At 56.5% G+C, this 23,877-nt stretch overlaps 1 protein-coding gene and 1 long non-coding RNA gene across 3 annotated transcripts in view; both read right to left on the bottom strand.

Moving 5' to 3' along the window:
• The window catches only part of FAM222A (family with sequence similarity 222 member A), a 54,525-nt gene extending 39,588 nt beyond the window's left edge, over positions 1-14,937 (bottom strand). The window contains exon 1 of one of the 2 annotated variants that reach the window (XM_030860607.2): positions 14,799-14,937. The gene's annotated coding sequence lies outside the window, so the exon portion shown is untranslated. The remainder of the gene's footprint in view (positions 1-14,798) is intronic. The other variant, XM_060310406.1, reaches the window with a different exon arrangement.
• A 2,149-nt stretch (positions 14,938-17,086) lies between these two features.
• LOC115855395 (uncharacterized) overlaps positions 17,087-23,877 on the bottom strand; it is a 56,674-nt gene continuing 49,883 nt past the window's right edge. The window contains exons 5-6 of the long non-coding RNA XR_009566331.1: positions 17,941-18,119; positions 17,087-17,338 (exon numbers count right to left, since the gene is read on the bottom strand). This is a non-coding gene — a long non-coding RNA (uncharacterized lncRNA). The remainder of the gene's footprint in view (positions 17,339-17,940; positions 18,120-23,877) is intronic.

The raw sequence follows: 23,877 nt of genomic DNA, 5'->3' as shown, positions 1-23,877 counted from the left end.
GGTGTGGGGACAGTCAGGTCGCTGGGCCTAGGGCACATTTTGGCCCTGGGCCGTGGGCTCAGCCTGGCCCGGCCCAGCCCTGCCAGGTGGGTGCCAGGCCTGGGGAGGGGTGGCAGCGGTGTCTCCCAGCCTCGCCGGGGCACGCGCCAGCACGTGCGTGTGCGTGGCTGTGTGTGTTGCTGCAGCGGTTTCTATGCAAACATGTTAATTTGTTTTCATTTTGTGGTTTTTTTTCTCTCGCAGGATAATTGGGTGAGTTGGAAGTCTTGGCGAGGCGCTGATTATAGCTGTTTGGATGGTGCCCTCGTGGGGCTCGGGCCCTGCCTCCTGCCTCCGGCAGTGAAGGCGGCGGCTGGGGGTGCCTTCAGGGGTGCGTGGAGCTGCCACTGGGTTCTGGGGACTCTTGTTGGCCGGGGATGGGGAAGGCAAGACATCCTGGGAGCCCCATCATTCCCGCCACCCAGACAACACCACATCAGTGAAGGGTACAAATCCTGCCCACAAACATCTTTTCTGTGCTCTGTTTGTTGAAGTAAAAAGAAATTGTGACATGGTTGCCAGTATTGAAAAGGAAAGAACTAAAATTCCATCTAAAATTCTCATTGTCTGGTTTCTCTTGAAAACAAACTAAAGCTGGCAGCTCTGGAGCCCACGTTCCCACGAGGCCCAGTGGCAGCTGCTTTGTTCACTGTGTCACCTGGTTGGCCAACGTGGGTACCTGAGTTTTCCACCCGGGAGCAGGGCACAGGCTTTGGGATCGGATGGTCCAAGCCTCCAACAGAGGCTCTGCCCACAGAAGCTGTGTGACCTCAGCCGGCATCTGTCTTCCTGAGCCTCCTGTCTCATCCGTAAACCCCTGCCTCGCCCTGGGAGGATTAAACCGAGATGGCCGAGCTTTCAGGAGCATAGTAAGGGCTTGGAAGTGTTGGCTCCCTTGGGTAGAGGAGGGAGAGCTGGGGTGGAACCTGCCTGCTCCTCGGATGTCCTGCACTTGACCCCATCCCCAGACATGCAGCCTTGTCACTGATCTGTTTGTATCTGTTTCTTCCACTAGGCTAGGCAGGGACCTGGTCCTGATGGCCAGGGCTGCATCTTTGTTTAGACTTCACTGAAGGCCTACTACATGCCACACTGTGGACGGAGAGTTTGGAGAAAGAGGCTTGGGGCTGTGGCATTGGTGAGCAGGGTACAGGCCCAGAGGAGGGACTTGGAGCCCTTTAGGGAAGAGGAGAGTTGGAGCCACCCCTGAAGAGAAGGCAGGAGTGTGCCCGCACGAGCGTGGGGTGGGGAAGGCGCTCCCGGGGCTTCCTGGGAGCCCCGGCCTGAGCAAAGGCACGGAGCAGGGAACGACCTGGTGGATGCAAGCTGGTCCCAGGTTGCTGGACTACGCCATGGGAAGCCAAGTGGCCTTTGGGGGCTTCCTGTGGGTGGTTCTGGGCCTCCCACAGGGCTGGTATCACAGACGGGACTTGGTCAGTGGCTGCAGGCCAGGTGGGGGTCAGAAAAACACTAAGAGCTGGGCTTTCTGGGAAGCTACCTCCCCTGTGTTCCTGGGCTCCTTAGGGCCCTGGGACCCTGGACAAGCCACTTCAGCTATCTGAGCCTCAGTCTGCTTACCTGCAAAATGGGGCTACGGCAGGGACACAGTGAGCCAATCCCTGCCATGTGCTTGTGCTCCTAAGAGTTACCCTCACATCCCTGCCACCCACCCACTGCCTTGTCCTCTCACCTCTCCCAGGAGGTGGTAGGGGTGCCGGGACACCCCAGGCCACGTTTGTGCAGCCTGAGTACGTGCAGGCACTGAGCTTGGCACATTACCTGCCCCCTGGCCCAGCAACCCTGATGCTCCCAGGGGTGGATTCTATTTCATTCTCATTTTTAAGCCAAGGGGATCAAAGCTCAGAGAAGGTTTAATGGGTAAGGCAGCCCTCAACAGGTCCTGGGCTTGGTCTCCACTAAAGCTGCAGCTGCTAGCCCAGAGCCTGGCCAGGATGGGGATGGAATGGACGCCTGGTACCCTGTTGCCCAGGCAACAGAGACAGCCAGCAGCCTTCCTCAGGCCACCCCGGCAACTGAGGCGGCACCTCAAATTGCAGCTCTGGGTCTAGGCCCAAAAGGCAACTCCATGGGAAGAAAAGCCTTTGAAGTCGGCCAAATTCTGGCCCCAGGACCAGCTGTGTGACTATGACAAGTGGCCTGTCCTGAGCCTCAGTGTCTTCACCTGTAAGTGGGACTATTGCCCTTGACCTGCAGGGATGGTGGAGTGTCTGGCCCAGTGCTGGCGCACAGTAGGCCCACGGCAAACCAGGTTAATGGCTGCCCTTGGCTCCTCTAGCAGCCGGGGCCCCCAGAAAACAAGAGGCAGGCAAATAATGGTGGAAGGAGGTGGCAGGGAGAAGATGACAGGCTCCCTGGCCAGTCCCTTGGGGATGGCGGCAGGCCTCTGTGGAGGATTCAGGCCTCCCTGGTCACACAGGGTGGCAGCTGGCAGCACCCCCTCCCCCACTGAGCACCACACAAAGGAGCCTCTATTCCTGCTCTGAGCATTTGTCCCTGGCCGGCTGGGCTGCACCGCCTCTCCCCACTCCACTGGCTGCCCCGCCTGGCCCAAGCCTGCCCAAGCCTACACAAAGGCCGGTGTGTCCCTGCCGAGCCAGCCTGGCCTCAGAAGACCCCATCCACAGAGAGCTAGAGAGCTCAAAAGGGTCCTGGGGAGGGTTCGTAGAGTTGGCCAGGCCTCACATCCAGGCCACTGATGGGGAGGGGGCTGGAAAGGCATGAGAAGGGCTTTGGAGTGGCTAAACCTGAATCTGGCTCCAGCTTCCCCACCTCCTAGCTCTGCAGCCCTAGATCAGTTTGGACCTCAGTTTTCTCATCTGTACAATGGAGGCAATGATGACAACCTGCCCAGCTTTCTGGGCAGTGGAGGGTTTGGTTAGGTATACGGGCCTGGCATGCAGTTAGCACCCAGCACCTCCGAGGCAGGTCAGAGGCAACTGCGGGAGGGGGCGGCAGGCAGCAGCCCCCTATAGACCACTCCCCTCACTACCTCCATCCAGCAAGGTCTATGTCTTTTGGTGCTGTCCCTCAGGCCTGGGCCTGAGCCCCTTACTACCCCTGGCCCATCTGCAGGCAGTGGGATGACAGCAGCTACTGTTTATGAAAACACCTACTGTGTGCTGGGACTTTTAGCTCCATCATCTCCTTCTGACCCTACAGTTACCCTGGGAGGGCACAGCAGGGTGGGCTCTGGAGTCCAGCAATCCTGGCTCCACCACTTCTGGCTGTGAGACTCCGGGCCTCACACTCCCTGTTGCTAAGAAGAGCAGCCCACCCTCAAAGGGTCCATGTAACAACTAAATGAGAAAAAGCCTACTTCATGCCTGCAGCCCGGAGCTTGGCCCCAGCCGGCCTGAAATCCCGACCTACTGGGCTATGACCCCCAACTCACAGGTGGGGAAACTGAGGCCCGGCTGGCAAGTGGCACAGGGCCTGGCATGCAGGGGGAGGGCAATAAACCTGATGGATCATTCTAGGAGATGGGATTCAAAGCCAAAGTCTGGTGAACACTGAGCCCCTCTTTTCTCCTTGAGGATTTTGCAGACATATTTTAGGCGTTTTTTTTTTTTTTTTTCTTGCTTCACAGTCATCCTCAGCCTGTGAAGGGTATGGCCGGAGACCCGGGCCAGGCGCCTGACCCATCTCCCTGGCTGACCCCCAGGAGCCCGCATCCTGCCAACACAAAGTGCCCCTGTCTCCCTTCCATGGGCGCGGGGCGGCCAAGTGAACAGCAGAATCCCAAGTAATTAAGCCGGCGTGCACCATCCGGGCGCCCGGGAACACTGTGGAGTTTCCCTTTTATGTTTATAGCAATTGTATGAAAATGTGCAACACGGAGCGGCACCAGCTGACAAATGAGATGAAACAGACAGGATTCCGGGCCGGCTTTTTTCCGGCCCTGATTGGCATTAATTGTGAGCGTTTACAAAGCACAACTCGGCGCCTGACATTTGCTTCAAGCGAACGTTTCCTTCTAATAGTTCTAATGATTACAACGGGAGCTGGTGATCACTGCCAGGTGGGGAATGGGCTGCCTGGTGTCTGCCCTGGGCTCCTGCCAGGGGCCTGGCTGGCCTGTGCTTGCTCGGGTCCCAGGGGTCCCCTTTTCCCCGCTACCTGTTGCAGGAGGGCTGCCCCAAGTACCGGGCCTCAGGCACCAGGACCCCAGCATGCGGCCTGGAGCTGCCAGTTGGTGAAGTTGATGGGGAAACCCACTGGCACAGGGATCCTGGTGCAGACCTGGGGGAGCTGGAGGGCAGGGGAGGAGGGAGGAGCAGCACACTTGGCTGGCCTGGCTCCGAGGCTGGAGGGGCTGAGTTTCCTCAGTTTACAAGGGACTAGGAAGGACCCCACAAACGCTGCCTGCTGTTTCCTTGCCGTGTGACCTTGGCTGAATCCCTTCCCCACTCTGGGCCTAACCTTCCTCACCTACAATGTGAGGGCGAGGAACATGGTCAGATCAGAGTTCTGGTCCCAACTCGGGCCTCTTTCCAGCTGCATGACCTTGGGAGAGGCCCTGGCTCTCTCTGGGCCTCAGTTTTCCCCATCAGTAGAATGGAACTCATAATCCCCACAGTTTGCAGAGTGGTTTCTAGACTCCAATAGAAAGGGTGTAAAAACCCTGAGTTTCTGGCTGGCCTGGAGCCTGTGTCTCATTCCCTCCCCAGAGAGTCCTCCAAATACTTCACTCACTCATGCATGCATTCATTCACTCGCTGACATTCATTCAATAAACATCGAGTGTCCTGATTAGGAACCTGGGAAGACATCAGTGAACAAAGACCTTCACTTGGGGAAGAGATATGACAGACAGATAACAGAAGCTTTTCACATGCAGTATCGTGTCTAGTTCTTATCCCCATTTTACAGAGGAAAAAACTGAGGCATGGAGGGGAAAAAAACAACAGTCTGACATCCCCCAGCTGGGATGAGGTGGTGTGGCAACAGAACCCTAGCAGGCTGCCCCAGAGGTGAGTGCTCTCAGATGACCAGCCCACTCAGCCCCTCCTGAGGTCCCAAGGAGCGCTGACCCCATGGACAGGGCTCATCGGCCCAGCCGGGCTGGGCACCATGCCAGGTGGTCAGGACCAATGGGAAGAGTGGAGTCTGTGAGGCCTGGGCAGCCTGCGGGAAATGAATTCCTGGGGCTGCATTTCCTGGGCTAGAAACGGAAGAAGAGGCGCCTCGTTCCAGGAGCCCCACTCGTGCCCACATTTGCATCGATACTGCGCAATGCCCGTTCCATGCCAAGAAAGAACAGCAGATGCTTGGACAGCTCCACGGCATGTGCAAAGGCCCAGAGCCCAGAGAAAACCCAGTGGGTTCAGGAACTTCTGGCAGTTTGCTGAGGCCAAAAAAGCCTCGTCTCAGCAGTCAGGCCCCACGGGGCCTGCTCAACCCCGCCCCGCCTAGCCCCCTGACTTTGCCGGGCCCACACTAAAGGAAGCCCCCAGGGTGGATCCCAGCTCCATGCTTGGCTCCAGCCAGAAAAACCCTGGCAAATGTTTCTTTTGGAGTCAGTCTGGGGGGATGGGGCAGGGAGAGACGTTTTTTCTTTTTTATGGGAATTTTTTTTTTCCCTTTTGCATATGGTGGCACAGATGGGCCCATGATCCATAAAAACTGTTTGCAATTAAACTCCCACTTTGCATGGCTGGATTTGTCAGTTGTGTGAGCCACAAGCACGGGGCTCCACGCTGACGGGGAGACGGGACTTGGGGCAGGGCGGGGCCACATTCTGCAGGACGGTTGCAGGCCCACGAACCTGCTCTGGGCTTGTGGCCCAAGATGATGGTGTGTTGAGACAGCCATGCCAGCTCCCTCTCTGGGCATCCCCCAGCCCTCGCCAGGAGTCGGAGTATGGCCAGGCAGCTGGGGTGGGGCTTGGCAGGGCTCCCCTACCCAGCGGAGACTTGGCCAGTGCTGGGTGCCCCGGCTGTGTGGGTAATGAGGGGGGAGGGGGGGAGGTAATCACCACTCAGCCCCTGCCAGAGACTGGGGCTGGGACCCAGGACAGGCAGGAGTGTGGTCGGGCAGCACGAGCCGTAATGGGGGTCCAGCGGGCAGAGTGCAATGCCAGGTTCAAGGCTGAGGAGCCAGAACCTCTGGCCCAGTTGGCAGAAAGGGTATCAGGTGGTGCCAGGAAGAGCTGCCGCGGGCCAGAACTGGCTCCTTCCTCATCCCCAGGGGAACTGGCAAAGCCTCTTTGTACCTCTTTGAAGCAGGTAGGGAAATCGAGGCAGTCACTAAGAATATCTCAAGGGCCTGGGCTTCCCCTTGCCACACCAAGGGACCCTCTGCATTTGGAGCCATTTCCAAGGGTTTCCAAAGTGGAGGTGAGGGGCCTGCACCCCTTCCACTAGTCCTGGCCTCAAAATGCCACCCCAGCTGCCACGCTGGCATGCCTGCTTAATTTGGGTTAATAAATGCATCATTTGGCTTTGGGAAATCCCGCGTTCACTAATAATTGTGCCCCGATGAAAAGAAATAAGGCCCCGATACCCCTTTCCCCTCACCCCCTCCAAGCTGGGAAAGAAAAGTCATAAAAATAGCTTGTTATCTCACCTATTGAGGCCCCGACTGGATGTTACTGCTAATTGGGTATAACATCCTTGTCTTGTTCTCTTAGAAGCTAAATCAAGAAAGCGCCACTGCTGTGAACTAATTATATCTCCGGCCTGCAGCCTGCAGCTTGTCTCTCCCTTTATTGAGTTAAAAAATGGTCACGAACCTTCATCTTTTATCCCCACCAAGCGCTGGGTCCAGGCTGCCTGCCACGCCTGGTGGTGAGGAGGGCGGACAGCCCTGTGGAAAGGTCTAGGAGGGCTTTGGGGACACGCAGCAGGGTTGGGGAAGGCGGGAAGTCCCTGCCCCAGGTACCTGCCTGGTTCCCTCCCCCAGCCCTCACCCCCAGGCCTGGTGTTCAACTTTTCCTGGAGAGAGAGACTGGCCTCTCTCCTCCTTGCAGCTGGGCCCACAGGGACACCAGGAGCGTTTCAACCCGGTAAGCATTTTCATTCATTGATTCATTCAACAAACATTTCTTGGATGCCTACCTACTATGTGCCAGGCAAGGTTCTAGGCTAAAGCCTCCAGTAGACCAGAGGTAGCCCCAAGCACCAGCTGACCTCACCCTGGGTTCATGGAGGCGCTGAATAAATACACTTAGACAAGACTGGATCATTCCTGTGCTCCAAGATCTGCCATAGTTCCCTACTACGGGAGGGCAGAGTCTAAATGCCAAGACCACCACAGTCTCCTCCACAGCCCCGTCCCCCCCAACATTCCAGCCACATCCAGCCATACACTAGTCCCTCAACCTAAACACTCTTGCCTGTGGCCTCTGAGCTGCTTCTCATGCTGTTCCCTTCACCTAAAAGGACCCCCTTCCCTTTCCCAGAAGGCCCAGCTCTGCCTGTCAGAAGTCCACCAGCCTTTAAAGCCTTGGCCTTTAATGACACCTCCTCCAGGAAGGCTGCCCGGTCTGTCCTAGGCTGTGGACTTCAAGACCTGGATTTGAATGCCAGCTCAGCCACTAAGTATGTAACCCTGCTCTGCTTAATGGCTCTTAGCCTCAGTTTCCACATCTCTAAAATGGGTTAAGACTTCTTCCTAGGAGTGCTGAGAGGCACACTGCAGGTGCTCTGGGGAATATGAATGAGAGGGTGCCCAGGAAGGACCTGGCTCTCAGGAAGAGCTCAATAAATGCTATTATTATTATCCAGACTGAAAGCATCTGCAATCTGCTTACAGCACTCCATGCTGAGCATGTGATGGGCTGTGCAACTCTGGGAGTTGGAGGAAGGTAACAGACTCTCACACCTCAACAGTCTTCATGGCTGAAGAACAACCCATATCCTCAGAGGAGATTCCCCAGAAATCCCTCGCTCTGGTACCCTGGTCCTCTGAACCGTGCAAAGATGGGCTAAAGGGACCCCTGAGCTTATTGAGGCCAGGCAGGCAAGCAGGCTTCAGCACATAGGCCCCACTGACTGACTGGTGCCACCTGCCCAGAGCCCTCCCTGGCAAGAACCCAAGGTCAGGGGAAGAACTCAGCGGGGGAAGAGGGCAGCAACTGACTGGCAATGTCTGCCAAGGGCACAGCAGTGTAAAGCAAGCCAGACCTGCCACGGATCTGCTATCCTTGACATCTTACAAAGGACACGGCTGAGGCCAGGCTAGAGTGGAGGGTGAACTGCTCAAGGTCGTGAGCTCATGAAAGCAACAGCTGGCCCAGAACTGGTCCCCTTAGCTCCTGCCCAAGGATCCTCCTGTGACAGCCCCACCCAGCCCAGCACCCTCACAGGCAGAGGACAGGCAAAAGCTTGTGTGGATAACGAAGGGGATTCTGCTGACCTGCCATGTGGCCCTGGGCTGAGCCTCAGTTTCACCATTTACACAACAGGGACAAAACCTTGCTGAGTCTCAGTTTCTCCATTTACAAACAGGGACAAAAACACCCTTCCCAGAACCACATGAGGATGTGGTTGCCGAAGCGGAAAGCTCTGTCTGGTACACAGCAGACACCAGCCGTGTCCTGTGATTCCCATAATAGGTGATGGTGTTTAGACAGAAGCCCCCAAAGCTAGCAATAGAAAGTGCCTCCTCCTCCAGGGAGCCCTCCCTGAATACTACAGCTCGAAGTAGTCATTTCCACCTCTGATTTCCTAGCATGCTTTTGAAAGACTGGGGGCCCCAGAGGGAAGGGGCCATATCTGGCTTGTTCATTGCTGTCACCCCGCCTCTGGCACAGTGCCTGCACACTGTGAATTCCTATATTGTGGCGACCTACCCACTATACTGTGATGGTGTGTCTAAAGCCTCACCACCTCTCAAGGCAACTGGGCTTGTTCATCTTTGCATCCCCAGCTTCTGGCAGGGAGCCTAGCACAGAACGGTGAATCTCCCGGAATGAACGGATGAATAAAGAGCAAAAATAGCAGTTCCTGTGTATTGCCCGCTTGCTGTCGGTTCCTGCCAAACCTCACAGCTGCCCTCCAAAGTGGACCTCTGGCCCATCTGACAGATGAGGAGACTGAGGTCACGCAGATGCTGAGGGGCAAAGCCGAGCCCCCAGTTCAGGCCTGGGGACTGCAGGCCAGGAGGCTCTGCCACCTCTGCCTCTCCCAGTGCCAAGCTCAGGCCTGGACCCTGCGGGGCAGCTGCCCCTGCCTTGGCAGCGAACCCTGGAGCAGACAGCTGGTGGCTGGACCTCCCTCCTCCTCCCCCTCCTCGGCCCCCTGCCCCACAGACTCTAGGTCAGTAAGTTCTGAGTCATTAAGTCCCCATCCTCAGGAACCTGTTCACAGCCAGCCTCGGCCTTACCCCCTGACCTCCCAGGCCTTTGTCCCCTGTGCCCTCTGCACAATGGCAGGGGCTCCCAGGGCCCCAAACAGCTGCTGTGGCCGGGATGCTGGTTTGTTGTGAGGCCAGGATGACTGGCTGGGTCCTGGGCCTGAGCCCACCTAGCTCTGAAAGGCTCAGTCAAGCTCCCCCAAGCACTCCGCACACTCAAGCTCATCCCACCCACAAGCCTGTGAGAAAACTGCTATTACGCCCTTGAACAGATGAGGCAAGTGAGGCCCAGAGAGGCAAAGTGACTTGTCTGAGGACACACAGCCAGCGAGAATGGAGCCAAGGTTCATCCCAGTCTGCAACGCCCAAGCCCCTACAGAGGCTGCCAGACTGGCCTACGGGCACCCAGATCGTATTGCACCCCTCCCTGCCAGACACCTTCACTGGCTTCTGGCTGCTCTTCCCCTGGACAGGTCAGGTACTTAGCGCAACACTCCTAGCTTAACTGCACATCCTCCTAGCTTAACTCCCTTTTACCTCTGCCCTCTTATAAGCTCCCCCTGCCCCTTTGGTCATGCCCCTGGGTTCTCAAACTCCCTCCTAGTGACATCCCCATTCACTCCATACTGGGCAGATCCACCCAGTCCTCAGGGCCCAGAGCAAAAGCCTCCTCTGCAGGAAGCCCTCCACGACCAGCCTCCTTCCCCTCCTCAGTGTCTCTCCTCCAGCCCTGCTCTGGCTCTGTCTATAATTCGAGTCAGTTGCAGACTCATCTTACTCCCCATGGAGGCTGCAGGCCATCTGATTCCTTAGAGCTTTGCCACCCAGACAGTGGCCAGCAGGGTGCCCTCAACCCAGGCTGATGCCCATTGTTTACCAAATGGAAACACAAAGGGGTGAGGGAGAGGGGAGCTGGAACCCATGCCTGCCCTTTCACCCTTCTCACTGCCCACGCTGCACCCCTATTTCTGGCCATCAACAGATCTCACACTTCTGCCCCTCCCTGGCTGTGTGACCTTGGGTAGTAATGTAATCTCTCTGTGCCCCTGTTTCCTCCCTGGTCAAATGGGGGTAGTAATAGCATTTGCATTTCTTAGGGCTATGACATAAACGCTGGGAGGTATCAGACAGGAATGATTACTATTATTATGTCTGTCTACACTCCACTCCAGTGGCCAGCGCGTGAATTTAGGGTCAGAGAGACTTAGGTCCCGACTGACCACTTATTGGGTGTATAATTCTGGGCAGGTGGCTCATCCCCTGGACCTCTATTTTTCCCATCTCTAAAATGGTACTAACTCCGCCCCTAGGAATGCAACCCGCCCACCCCCACCCCCCCGCCTTTTGTTCCAGGCACGCAGTAGGCATTCAGATATTTCTCAACTACCAACCAACGGCCCAGGTGGAAGGAATCCCTCCCCCTTCCAGCCTCCTCCCTCACCCCACCCCTCCAGCCTCCAGAATTCCCCTCCCCACCCCCAGCCCGTGCAGACTAAAATAGTCATTAGGCAGATTTCAAAAGATGTCAGTAGCTTATAATTATAGTCGACATCCTTCTGAGATAAAAGTGATTACCTTGGATGCAAATCACTTAGCAACCAATCAGGGCGGTGGGCGGCGCCCGCAGAGGTGACCGGCCGGCGCGCAGCCCTCCTCCCGCAGCCCGCCCCCCACAGGCAGAGAAAGCGCACAATAGCTCTTGACACGCAAATGGGTTAACACAATAAAGGCGGCTCCGGCCGCTGCTGGGGGAGAGCAGCAATCCCCGGCCCGCGGGAGGTAATAAGGCGGCCCTTTTGTGTGCGCCTCCCCGTTCTCACCCCCGCCCCGGAGCCCAGAGGAATCTCCGCCGCCCGATTGAATTACGGTCCTTGAATATGAGCTGCTCCGCTAGCTTCCTCCGGTTTGTGAGGGACTGGAAGGCGGAGAGGGCAGAAGGGAGATTGGGCAGGGGGGGCCCCTGGCCAGGCCCCAGGCCCCCAAGGGCTCACATGGGAGCCACGTGTGCTCACCACGTGGGGTGCTCTGGGAAGGTGGGTGGGAGACACAGCACAGGCAGCTGGAAGGGTGGGGGTCCCTGACCTGCCCTAGGGTCTTTGATCTTTGGCTCCAAGAGGGACTGGGAGAGCCATTCAAGGCCCTGTTCTGAGGATAAGGCTACCAGTGGCCATGAGAATGTGCATTTATGGAGTGCTTATGGTATGCCATCGTCTGTGCTCAGCCCTCACTGAATCCCTAACACGAGGCTGGGCAGTGGATGCTATTATCTGCTTCTTCTCACAGATGAGGAAACTGAGGCTCAGAGAGGCAAAGCTACTCACCCAAGGTCACACAGCCAACAAGGTGGACCCACTCCACAGCCTGGCTCTTAATCACGAGCCACTGGGCATTAAGAAACCCAGCCCAGTGCAGCCCCGGTCCAGAGCAACTGTGAAGCTCAGAAGGGATAGGGGGTGGGTGAGCTTATATGGAATTAGACCTGTGATAAGGATTACTGCGGGTGGAAGGTAGGGAGCTAACCTTGAGAGAGGAGACTGCTCAGTGAGTTGAGAAGGTTTCCACACACCCCCCTCCACCTGCCCCGGACTGGAAGGGATGTCCAGGGTCTCCGTCACTGTCAAGGGAGCCCTCACTGGATCCTCTCCCTGCTTAAATCTCTCCCATCACCTCAGCCTCCAGGACACACCCACCCCAGGGCCACCTCTTCCCCTCAGCAGCACACTCCAGCACTCAGGCTTGCTACACGGCCACTCCTAATGCCCAGAACACCTTTCCACTCCCCTGCCTGGCAGGTCTCTATGTGTCCTTTCTGAGACTCACATGGTACCATGTTATAGGGCCCTTCCTGACCCTCAGGCTGGGTTGGGAGCCAAAGTTGTCACTGCCCCATCAACATCCTTGACTTCCCCACCAGCTGAGGGCCAACCAAGAGGGTGCCCAGAATGGCTGAGGGCAGACTCACACCCCTCCCCGAGGTAAGCCCAGAGGGGCAGGTGACAAGGAGCCTAGGGCTGGCTCTCTTGACCCTTCCTGGAAGGCAGGTTTCATGCCATACCTTTCTTACCCCAGTATTGGAGAAAGGGGTGCTGGGGGTGAGGGGAACAGGCTGCTCACAAGGCCAGGACACAAGTTGCTACTCTGCTCAACACTGTCCTGTAGGTAATGGGGAAGCAGGATTCAAACCCGGGTTTCAGTGTGGGAAGGCATCACAGTGCCTCCATAGCAGATGGCCCCTGAGTCTTACAGGGACCCTTGTCCAACAAGTGGGGGTGCCTCCCTCCACCCATGGAAGGGGGCGGGAAGACCTGGGGACTCAGGAGCCAAGGCAGTTCAGAGCTGAGCCTCTGCAGCTGCCTGGCTGAGCACCTGTAGCCTGTTGCTTCCTCTGTTTGAGCCTCAATTTCCTCATCTGTAAAATGGGCCACAGCACATAAGCTACTCCAAAGAGTAACTGAGATCCTGTAAAATGCCAGGCACGTAGGAGACGCCGGGTAAGCTGGCACTCCCTCCTGCTTGTTGCCTGGTGCTATTGCCAAGCCCAGGGAAGGGAACAGAAGGAATTGCCCAATTCTGACAGCCTCTCCCTCCGCCTTGGCTGTGGAAGTGTAAATACTCCACGGAGGACCTCCGACTGCCTGTGTTTGTGGATCTCTGGCGCGCACTCCGAGTTTGTTTCTAAACTGGGAAGCTTCTAGAGGCAGCGCAAACAGCCCTTCTGCCCACCTCTCCCGCTTCTACCCCCATCTGCCGTTGCTCTGTCCTTGGAAGCCTGTGTGTTTAACGACACCATTTCAGCTGGAAATATCATCTCCCTGCCAAGCCCCCCAAAGCAGCTCCACTGATACTTATCGACCTGTTAAATCTAGCTAGATAGCCTGGTAGGAGAACGGGGCGGGGGAGAAAAAGCTCACTACGTAGAGACTGGGGCCTGGCTTCTCATAATGACCCACACACACTCCCCTCTGCTGTCACTCCACCCCGCACCGCTTAAGCAATGACACAGTTCTCTAACCTTTTCCTAGAAATGTGATCACAGCAGTTTCACCCACATCCGACACCGGCAGCAACTGCTGGAAGGAACTTAGAAGAGGAATCAAAGAGCCAGCAGCAGAATGCTGCTCTGGGCCTTCACAAGGAACAGGGCCAGGGCTGGGGTGTGGCGGGGAAGAGAGGACTGCTGCCTGACCCCCATCAAAGCTGGCCCCTGGCAGGGGCACGCTTATTCAGACCTTGGCACTGATGGGCCTGACTTATCCTCCATTCACTTAATGAGCACCACACTGTGCTTGTCAAATCATCTTAAACACCAAGAGGAGAGTGGGGCAGTCGGGAGTTCAGGCTTGGGCAAGGCCCTGCCATCTTGGGGTCGAGCAGCAGGGGGAACCCGTGGACTGGAGGGGCAGCAAGCAGCAGCTCCTCTGCACCTTCCCTGGCTGGGGGTGGGTCACCCCTGTTTCCCTGAGCAGAAGTAGCCTGCTTTAAGGCTGGGGGCCCACATCACTCTGGGGACCCTGGGAACTTCAGCCTGCTGGTTGGGGTTCAGGGAGCTCTCCTCTGTAGCATCCCCTTTTGAAAGCAGAAAGTTGCTCTGCTTGGGAGTCCTGCGCCCCCAGGCACTGCCAGGCTATATGGGCAAAGCTAAACACCTGTCTTTGGGGGGAGGAGCATCAGCAGGGACAGCTGGCACTGCCTCCCTCCCCCACCCCATTGGGGCGCTGGGGATTTAGGTCAGAGGACTGCAGTTGGAGGTGGGGGAAGTCTGCTTTCACCCCTCCACTACTCAAAGGCATCCAGCCTCGCTCCAGGTTACCGCGACCCCGCCCCCTCCGGCCTTGGGTCAGGACAAGTCGCGTCGCCACGGCAACCGCAGCGACGTCAGAGGTCTGGCAGTGACGTCACGCCGTGACCCCACTGGGGAAACCATCGTCCCTGCGAGCTCTTTGTAGGAACGCGGCGGTAAGGTGAACCCTGCTACAGTGCAGCCTCAGAGGGCACAATCCTCAACGCAGCCACCTGCATGGTCGGGACACCACGTCCCCCTCTGAGCTAATGTCCCTTGAAGATTTCAGAGGCTACTCGGGAGAAGCCCAAGGTGTCCCATCCTGGGTGCTCCCCCAACCACTCTAAGACGCGAGAACTCCCGGGGAATTTTCGGATGACTGAGCTGCTACCTTTGTCTGTTGGCTTTAGGGGTGGGGTGACCTTTCCTCTCCGGCAGACGCCCCACCCAGGGCTCTGCCGGAGTCCTCACAACGAGCCCCCCGTGTCCACTCTGGCCGACAGGCCGGTCTAGACAAGTTGTGCGCGGGGGGAAAGGGGCAGACAAGGGCCACTGCTGCTTCAGGATCGCCAACAGCCCAGGGCCTCTTTATTTCCAATCTGGCTGCCCCGACGCCAGAGAGTGCCCCCAGCTTCATCCCGGAACCCCGCCCCGCGGAACTCACCTAATCAGCCAGGCCGTCGAAGGGCACCAGGTCTCAGCGGCTACGACTCTCCGCTCGCCGGGTCGCAGCCATGCAGAGGTGGCAGAGGCGGCAGCGGCTGCCTGAGGAAGCCCCCTTTGGGGGCCGATGCCTCTCTCCGGGTGGGAAGAGACGCTGTCGGTGTGGTCTATCCAGGCGCCGGCCCACGCCGTCCGAAGTCGGGGGTTGGGGTTCTCTCGGCTCAGCGGGGGTCGTGCCCGCCCGGGATCCGGGCCGCGCGGGCGCTCAGGCGGCGCATCCTCGCCGGAGGCCTGTGCTCACAGCGTCCGGCGGGCGGCGCTGCGCCTCCCCTCGAGGTCCCGCTCGGGGCTGCAGCTCCCCTGGGCGCCCTCTCTGCCCGCGCCAGGAGCCCGGGGACCACGGCTCCTCTCGCCGGCCCCAGCTGCAGCCTGTCTTTGTTGCTTCCTCTCGCTCGACCGCCCGCCCGTGGCTTGCAGCCCCCCGGTTCGCCCGAGGGTGGGGGGGGTCGCCTCCTCCGAGGCTGCACGCACCTGCAGCGGCCCGGCTCCTCGCTGGGCATGCACCGGCCCCCGCAGGTTGCAAAGAGAGGCGGCGAGAATGCACCGGCCCCTCCTCCTCCTGCTCGGAGCCCCGGGTGTGGGGGGAGGGGAAGCCGGAGAGCAGCGGCAGCCGCGGCGGCGGCAGCGGGCGGTGGAGGCTAGGGTGCAGCCCCGGGGGCCTCGGCGCCGAGAAATAACCGGTCCGGGTGGCGCTGGGCGGATGTGAGGACGGCCCGGAGGATGGTGCACTGGGCGTTCGAGCTCTCGAGCTGCAGCAGGGGCGGCGCGCGCCGGGCTCTCACGCGCCCATGGCCCCGGGCGGCGCGTGGGGGCTCCCGGGGCCTCAGCCTCAAGCCGCCTGGCGCGCGCCGGCGCCTCGCCTCGCCTCGGGCCCGGGTGCCGCGCGCCGCGCCCCACAGGCGGCGTGCCCGGCTCTTCGCCTCCCCCGGGTGCCGCGCGCAGCCTCTCGGCGGAACCGTCAGCCCTGCAGTCCTGCCCGCTGCTTCGCTCCGGTCCGACTGACAGGCGCTAGCGCCCGCAGCCGCAGCCGCGTCTCGCCCCCCGCCCGCCCCCTGCGGTCTGGCCCAATCAGCGGCGGCCGAGAGGCGGTTACCAGGGTGACGCGGCGCCGCGTCCTGCGGGGGGAGGAGCCGGGGGCCGCCACGCGCGCTTTTCGCGGCAAAATTCAAAGGCCGGCAGGGCGGCTCTCCAACCTCCTCCCCCAAGCTGGGGCGAGGCGGAGCCTGCCTCGCGAGGACTGCAACTCCCGGCATGCAGCGCGCCAGCGCCGGCCGTAGGGGCCCCAACTGGGGGCGCAGGGCATGCTGGCACTTGTAGTCCCTTTGTCGGGAACGAGGAGTGGAAAAATCGGTATCATTTTATTGAGCAAGTATTTGGTAGCACAAGCTAGGTGCATTGTCTGCATTGTTTCACTTAATTTTGGAAACACCCCAATGAGGAGTTTGTTAAAAATAATAAAATTAATAAAAGAAGCTAACAGGGCTTCCCTGATGGCGCAGTGGTTGAGGGTCTGCCTGCTAGTGCAGGGGACACGGGTTCGAGCCCTGGTCTGGGAGGATCCCACATGCCGCGGAGCAACTAGGCCCGTGAGCCACAACTACTGAGCCTGCGCGTCTGGAGCCTGTGCTCCGCAACAAGAGAGGCCGCGATGGTGAGAGGCCCGCGCACCGCGATGAAGAGTGGCCCCCGCTTGCCACAACTAGAGAAAGCCCTCGCACAGAAACAAAGACCCAACACAGCAAAAATAAATAAATTAATTAATAAACTCCTACCCCCAACATAAAAAAAGAAAAAAAAGAAGCTAACACATGTAACCAAGTATTGATACTTTACCTAAACCTCACAGACAACCCTGTGAGATAGGTATTATCACCCTCAGTTTACACATGAGAAAACTGATATAGCAGGTACTATCATTATACTCCCAACTTATAGAGAAAATTGAGGCTAAGAGATGTGAAGTGACACTCCAGAATGTTTTGCCTCAATTCATATTGTTGGCAGTGATTGATTTTGGCATCACAGCTGAGATCTGTGGAGCACTAACTATAAAACCAGGCCCCATGCTCATTGTAAGTTTCACCTCACCAGATCCTCACCACACATGTGGGAGGTAGGAGCTGGTACCCACTGCCCCAACTTAATGGATGGAGAAAATGAGGCACAGTATCACCTGGGGTTTTTGTTTTTGTTGTTTTATTTTGTTTTGTTTGATACTTCATTGGAAGTTTATTTGCCCTGCTTTTTTCTTTGGGGTCCAAATTTTGACTCCATCAAACTATACGCACCTTGCCTTTTACTTTCTAAGCAGCTTAATAGGTTCTCATTTGTTCTGTCTGATAGCCCGCGGGTTGGCCCATTTAGCAGTCCCATTTTACAGCTGGAGAAATTGAGCCCTGGGAGGGACATTTCCCTCAGTTGCCATGTGTGCATCACACAGCAAGTTGGGGAGGCAGCTTTCCAGGAAAGATCTCAGGATCCCTAAAGAAATGCAAAGCAGCAGTCAGAACTCCTCCCACCACACTCAGGCTATGTCTGTGTGACCCTCACCCCCATCCCACCCCACACCCCCCAGTCCCACAAAACCTGGGCAGGATTCTAGCCCTGGCCTTGTGGCCTTGACATTTATCTTCATGGCTCTGTGCCTCAGTTTCTTGTCTGTGTATCATAATTCCTACCTTACAGGTAGGTGTGAGGGCAGAGTGAGTTATTGCCTGGAAAGGACTCAGAACACAGTAAGTGCTCAATAAATGCCAGCTGTGGTCATTCAGATGTGGGGAGCTCTGGAGACCCTGGTGAATGTACCCAGTGGGAGGAGCTGATTATAGCTGGGCCCTAGCCTACTTCCAGGAGCCAACCCACAGCTACCCAGAGCCTGGGAGAGGCACCGGCAGGGAAGCTCCAGCGCCGGCCCAAGTAGGCCACGCACTGCCTTATCTAGGACAGAAGCTGGCCCTGTTTCAGGCTGCCCGCCACGCTCCCTGTTCCCAGCATCTCCCTGTCTCCGTGCCCCACTCTATTTCTCCCCGCTGCCCCACCCAAACCCCCCGGAGAGGGGGGCTGTGGTGGGGGAGGGGATTCACCTGGAAACGTGATCCAGCCACCAGCTGCTTCAGCTCCTGGGCCAGCCGCCAGAGCTTCCAGTGACGTCTGGGTGGGTTGCCCAGGCGACCTGCTGTGTGGACCTGGGCGTGAACAGGTGGGGAGAATGCTTGGTGGACCCAGGCCAGGTGCAAGGCGAGGGACAGCGACAATCAAAACCCTGGGAAGAAAGAGAGAGCAGGAAGGGAAGATGGCGGCAGGGGGCCACACCAGAGCCTTTGCAAAGTTTGGGATTTCTTCTGTTGTAGGTTACCATGACTTGACACCTACTATGTGCCAAAGCGCATGCTCAGTGCTATTTATATCACATATTTCTACCTCCTTTTACCCTCACAGCAACTCTGTGAGGTCTATTCCATTATTATCCACATCTCACAGCCAAGGAAGGCCATGCGACTTGCACAAGGTCACACGATGACAGATTGGGGTCCCAACCCGAGCCCCTGACCTTGATTTATTGTGCTGTGTGCCAGCCTCTCATTGACTGGGTGTGACCTTGAGGGCAAGTTTCTTCTCCTCTCTGGACCTCGGTTTCCTCTGCTATAAAATGGAGGTTGGGGCTTATAACCCAGCCCTGCCAATCAGACCCTGGAGCTGGCAACCTGTCTCTGCCTCCGTAGTTTCCAAAGATCCCCACATTATTCCAAAGTGCAGCCCAGGGGTTAGATGATCTCAAAAGGCCCCTCCATCTCTGAAGGTATGTGAGTCCATGATGTGCTAAATGGTGGCATTTCAGGCAGCACCAGGCTCGAAGGTAGCTACATAGGGAACTCATCTTCCAGGTGCCCCTCTACCCTTCTAGGCAGGTGGATGTCCTCACAGATGCTCAGCCTTGGACCTTCACTTATGCCCCATACACAAGCTCAGTGCTACTGCCCCATACCATTTCCCACAGCCCACATCCCTGAGGTCAGACCCTTGTACCATTGCCCCCTGGCCCCCCAACTCTCAGCCTTGACCCAGCCTTTCCTTGCTTTTGGTCATGTCCAATAACTCTGCATTATGTGAATGGAGACAATGTCAAGATGGATTTGCCACGGTCCGTAGAACCAACAGGCAGGTCGGCCCCTGAACATCGTGTTGGCTCCAGCCAGGGGTCCAAGAGGCTCCAAGGGGGAAAGGGGACTGAGAGCACCTCATTCCTCATGTGCCCTGTATGCCCCTTACACTTCAGCCTTGTTAAAATACCTGTACATCCTCCCAGATGTCTTTCTGGCCTCCAGGCCTTTGCCCAGGTTGTCCACTCCATCTAAAATGTCCTCTTTTCCAGGTAGGTAGTTGATGCTTGCTCCGCCTTCAGATTTCAGTTAGGCTGCCACCTCCTCCAGGAAGCCTTCCCTGACTACTGCTCTCCAGGCTGGAGTGCTTCCCCTTTCATAGATGCACCCAGTCTGTGTTATAATGGCCCACTCTTTTGTCAGTCTTCCCCACCAACCTGAGGGCTCTGTGAGGTCAGGGGCTGCATTCAAACTGCTTTATCCCCAGCATGGGCCTGACATACGGTCAATGCTCAATAAAGGTTTGTTGAATTAATCTCTGAATCAATAGATGAATGTGGCCCAGGTTTCTGTTTTGTTTTCTTGTAGAGGGGGAGCAGGGAGAGGAAGAGGGAGGGCAATCAGACAGGCTGGATTTGAATCCTAACTCTTCAGGTGACTAGCCATGTGACTCATCTGCTCTGTGCCTCACTTTCCCATCGGTGAAATGGGGTTAATTGACACAGCGGCACTGCTCAAGAGGCCTGGAGCCTAGAATTTTTGCTTCCACTCTCCCACGTATGTAAGGTTAGTCATGCCTCTCTCACTGAGGCCTGATCATTCCCCCTTTAACCCTACTCATTCATTCATCATTTCCTAAGGACCTGCCCTGTGCAAGCCACTGAGAATTCAGCAGTAACCCAGACACAGTCCCTGGCCTTGTGGAAATCAAGTTTCATGGGGGACAGACAAGGCGACTAGCAGTTATCACCTAGGGTAACAGGGAAGGGAAAAGCACAGAGCAGGCACCTGACCCAGCTGGTGGGCTAGTGGTGGTGGAAAGAATGATCAGCTGTCCTGGGAAAAATGAGTAGGAGGTAGCCAAGGGGAGAGGTGAGGGAACAGTGCTCCTGGCAAAGGGAATTGTCAATGCAAAGGCCCAGTGTCCCAGGTGAATGTCCCCAGAGTGGTGGTGGCTCAGAGGCTGAGCTGGGGCTGGGCAGGGAGGCGAGGAGGTGGAGACTGAGCCTTTATCCTGGCAGGGGGAGCAGGCCTGGCCCAGCCTCCCTCCCCATCCCCCAGGTGCCTCACCTGCCCTCATTGCTGTAATCTAGGCCAGAGCCTGGAGGGAGCCGAGCCCCCATTGGTGCACGCCATGTAGGTTTTTCAGAGATAATTTAATCAGAGCTATTAATAAGCAGAAAAGAAAGAGCTCTTTATGCTTCTTCTGGAGAAAAGGAGAAAGAAGAAGCACGTGTAACCTTGTTACTCACCCGGCCCTGCCCCCCATCCCCAGAACCTGGAGCCTCTCTCTGGGCCAAGCTTTGGGCGGGGATGGGGCAAGGAGGCCAACAGAGGGGCGCTGAGGAGGCCCAGGTAGTCGCAGGGACTGGCACCCACAAGCTCCCCGACCACACCCCACCCTCACATCCCACTAGCCACTTTGGCCTCCTCTTGGTTGCTTGAAGGTGCCAAACTGCTTCCCACCTCGAAGCCTTTGCATGAGCTGTTCCCTCTGCCCAGACCACTCTTCCTCTGCTCTTCACCCGGCTGGCTCGTTAGCTTAAATGTCACCTCCTCGGAGAAGCCTTCCCTGACTACCCCCGTCTGAAGTTCTTCTCCCCAGAGCACCTCCCTTTTGCTTTTCCCTTCCCCAAACTTATCACTGTTGGCAACTCTCTGAGCACTGTGGGTTGACTTGTTTGTTTCCTGTCTCCCTGTCTAGACTGTCAGTTCTGTAGGGGTGGGACTCAATGTCACCATCTTCACTGCTGTGTCCCCAGCACCTTGTGTAATCACAGACACATACCAGCTTCTCTGTCAATATTTGTAGATGGAGTTTGGGGAGGGTTCGAGGGGCCTGGGTTGTTGGGATGGGAAACAGGAGGTGGTGGGGGTCCCTTCCACTTGGGAGACCCCCCGGAAAAATCCAGGAACCATGAAATGCCCCCCATCCTTTGTTTCGCTACTGGGGATCAGGAAACCCCGGGGAAGGCATTCACCCAAAGTTGTACAGTACATTTGGGCCAGAGGTGGGACTTGAACCCGGAGCCGTTTTGGGAGCACAGAGTTCCATATGAGTCTCATCTCAAATACCAGCTCTGTGTTGAGGAGGATTCTGAGGCCTCACTCAGGATTAGAATGGAAAGAACACTGTGCTACCATTGATTAGTGACGTCTGCCAGAGTCAGGGTTGGCTATTCCTGTGCATGGAGGAATGCAAGAGTTTAAAAGAGCACTGGGCTGGGAGTCAGGAGGCTTTGTTCCTTCAATCAGCACCACCATCTTATCACATGACCCCCTAGACAAGCCAGCCAATTTCCCTGGGCCTCAGTTTCCTCATTTGAAAATTGGGAATAGCCCTGTCTAACTCAAGGACTATGATGAGAAAATATGTATAACATTTCCAAAAGCCTAATGGGCTCTTTATGAGCATAATCAATGATTATTATTGTAAAATATAGCAACAATAATAGTAATAACATCCATCTTCTGAGGCCTTGCTATGGACCAGGCACTACCCCAGGTGCTTCTCATACGTGATCTGTAAACCTTGCAACAAGCCATGAAGAGGACCCACTGGCCTGTGTTACAGCTGTGGACCCTGAGGTGGGGTCAGTGGCCTTGATCAGGGTGGCACAGAGCTCTTGAGTGGGTGGAACTAGGATCTGAGCTCTGGTGGGTGTCTTTGCACGAAGGCCTGCTGACTTCGCTGGAGGCCTTAACAAACCAGAAACGGTTGGAGATGGGGGTAGTCCTGGCAACCCCCCCCAAAGGCGACCCCTCCCCCCCAACAAGGTCATCTCTGCTCTCTGGCCAGCTGGGCCTGGTTCTCCTGGGCTCTGAGTGACAGTGAGATTTCCAGGAGATTAAACCCAGCCTGCCCCACCTCCCCTCTGGCCTGGAAAGGCCAGCAGGCCCTCCCCAGCCCGCCTGGCAGATCTCCTTTTGTACAAAAAGTTATTGACTTATCAAGGTTAAAATACACTCAGCGCAGGCCAATAACAGGGATACCGCCGCATCCCGGCTGTCATGTGCAGCCTGGTTTTCATGGCAACAGGCCCTCTTCTGAACATGAAACGGTTCAGTTGTGCAAAGTTCAGGCGTTACATAAACAGGGAGTTAACAACAGCGGCAGAAATCAATGTCTGGCCAGGCATGGCCTGGGGAGATAGCATTGATTGGGCCCTTGTTGTCGATGGGCTGGGTCCCTGCTTCCTGCCCGGTCGCCTTGGGCTCCATCCCGCAGCCCCAGCCCCTGGCTCAGACCCAGAGAGCTCCAGGAAGGTGCCTCCTCCCTTGCCCCAGAGCCCCCTTCTGGCTGGGATCCAGCAGGGAGGGGATCTGCTAAGCTGTCTGCAGCTGTTTTGTAAACCATTGTTGCTCAGAGACACCATTCCATTCCTTAAAATATGTTCACGCCATCGTTAATGGAGAAAGTATCCCTTTGCCTTTTAAGCCATTCTGGTAACAAGGAACAGTCCCACTACCTCTATGTTTAGCCACAAAAACCACCCATACATCAAGATGTGACCTAATGGGGTCAAACAGACCAGGATATGAAATTAAACTGGCTGTGCAGCCTTGGGTAAGTCAGTTCACCTCTCTGAGCCTCGGCTCTCTACCTTCTAAAATGACAAGAATATCAGCCCCAACTTCATGGGTGTAGGGATTTAGAAATCAGGGGACATGTGTGAAGCCCCTAGCTTAGGGCCTGTGTCAGGAAGCTAATGCTCTGTGTCTCTCTTCTATCACAGATTCCAGAAGACACGCTGGTGGAGCAGAAAAGGGCAGAGAACTAGAAAGTGATATCTGGGTTCAAATCCCCTCTCCACTGCTAGCTGTGTGACCTTAGGCAAGTCCTTCACCACTCTGAGCCTGGGCAACCATTCCCTTATATGAAATGGAGAAAGTGCCTTTGCCAGAGTGAAAGAAAAATGAGCTCACCCACGTGAATGTTCTGGGCACACAAAATGTGCCTAGTAAAGATCTATCGTATCTGATCCTTCCTCTAGCGTTCCAACGTCACATATACCCTCCCTCCTAAGTGGAAAATCTCACGGGCTTTCTCTCAGGAAAGGGAGGGTTCGAGGGGAAAGAGTTGTCTGTTTCATTTACTGGAAGGTGCTGAAGGACAGGGGGCTGGTCTTGTTCATCTTTGTATGGTCAAGGGTTGGCGCAGAGCCCAGGTATACAGTAAGAGCTCAATACGTGTTTATTGAGCAAAGTTAAACTCCTCTGGAGAGCTGGCTGGGCATGGGATAGCATGGAGACAGGGGATAGTTAGGATGACTTAGGGTGGCCGGTGGGGCTTCCAGCCATGCTGGGTATGGCAAAGATAGCCAACCCCCTGCTGAAATTCATAGCCCATTCCATGGGCGAAATGACGCCGAGAAGCAGAGCCCAGGGAGAATATGTAGCTGGGGATGACACTTCCAGGCGTGGCTGAATGAGTAGCTTCGGCCAATGAAATGCGAGCATGATGTGAGAAGTGAATGTGCCTTTTCTCTATAAGCTTTCTCTTCTGCCCTAAGGCAGGTGATCGACCCTTCTAGGTCAAGGCAGGACCAAAGATGGATGAAGCCTGGGTCCCTAAATCACTTGAGGAAAGTTGCTCACCTGTTGACCAACAACACAGGCTCTGAACTGTTAGGTGAGAAATGAACCCCTGTTGAGATATGCCCCTAAGATGCTGGGGTCTATTTGTTACAGCAGCTGGTG

Source organism: Globicephala melas, chromosome 13 (genome assembly GCF_963455315.2).
Source record: "Globicephala melas chromosome 13, mGloMel1.2, whole genome shotgun sequence".
Taxonomy (NCBI): Eukaryota; Metazoa; Chordata; class Mammalia; order Artiodactyla; family Delphinidae; genus Globicephala; species Globicephala melas.
The sequence above is the reverse complement of the archived record's forward strand: the minus strand, read 5'-3'. Positions and strand labels throughout refer to the sequence as shown.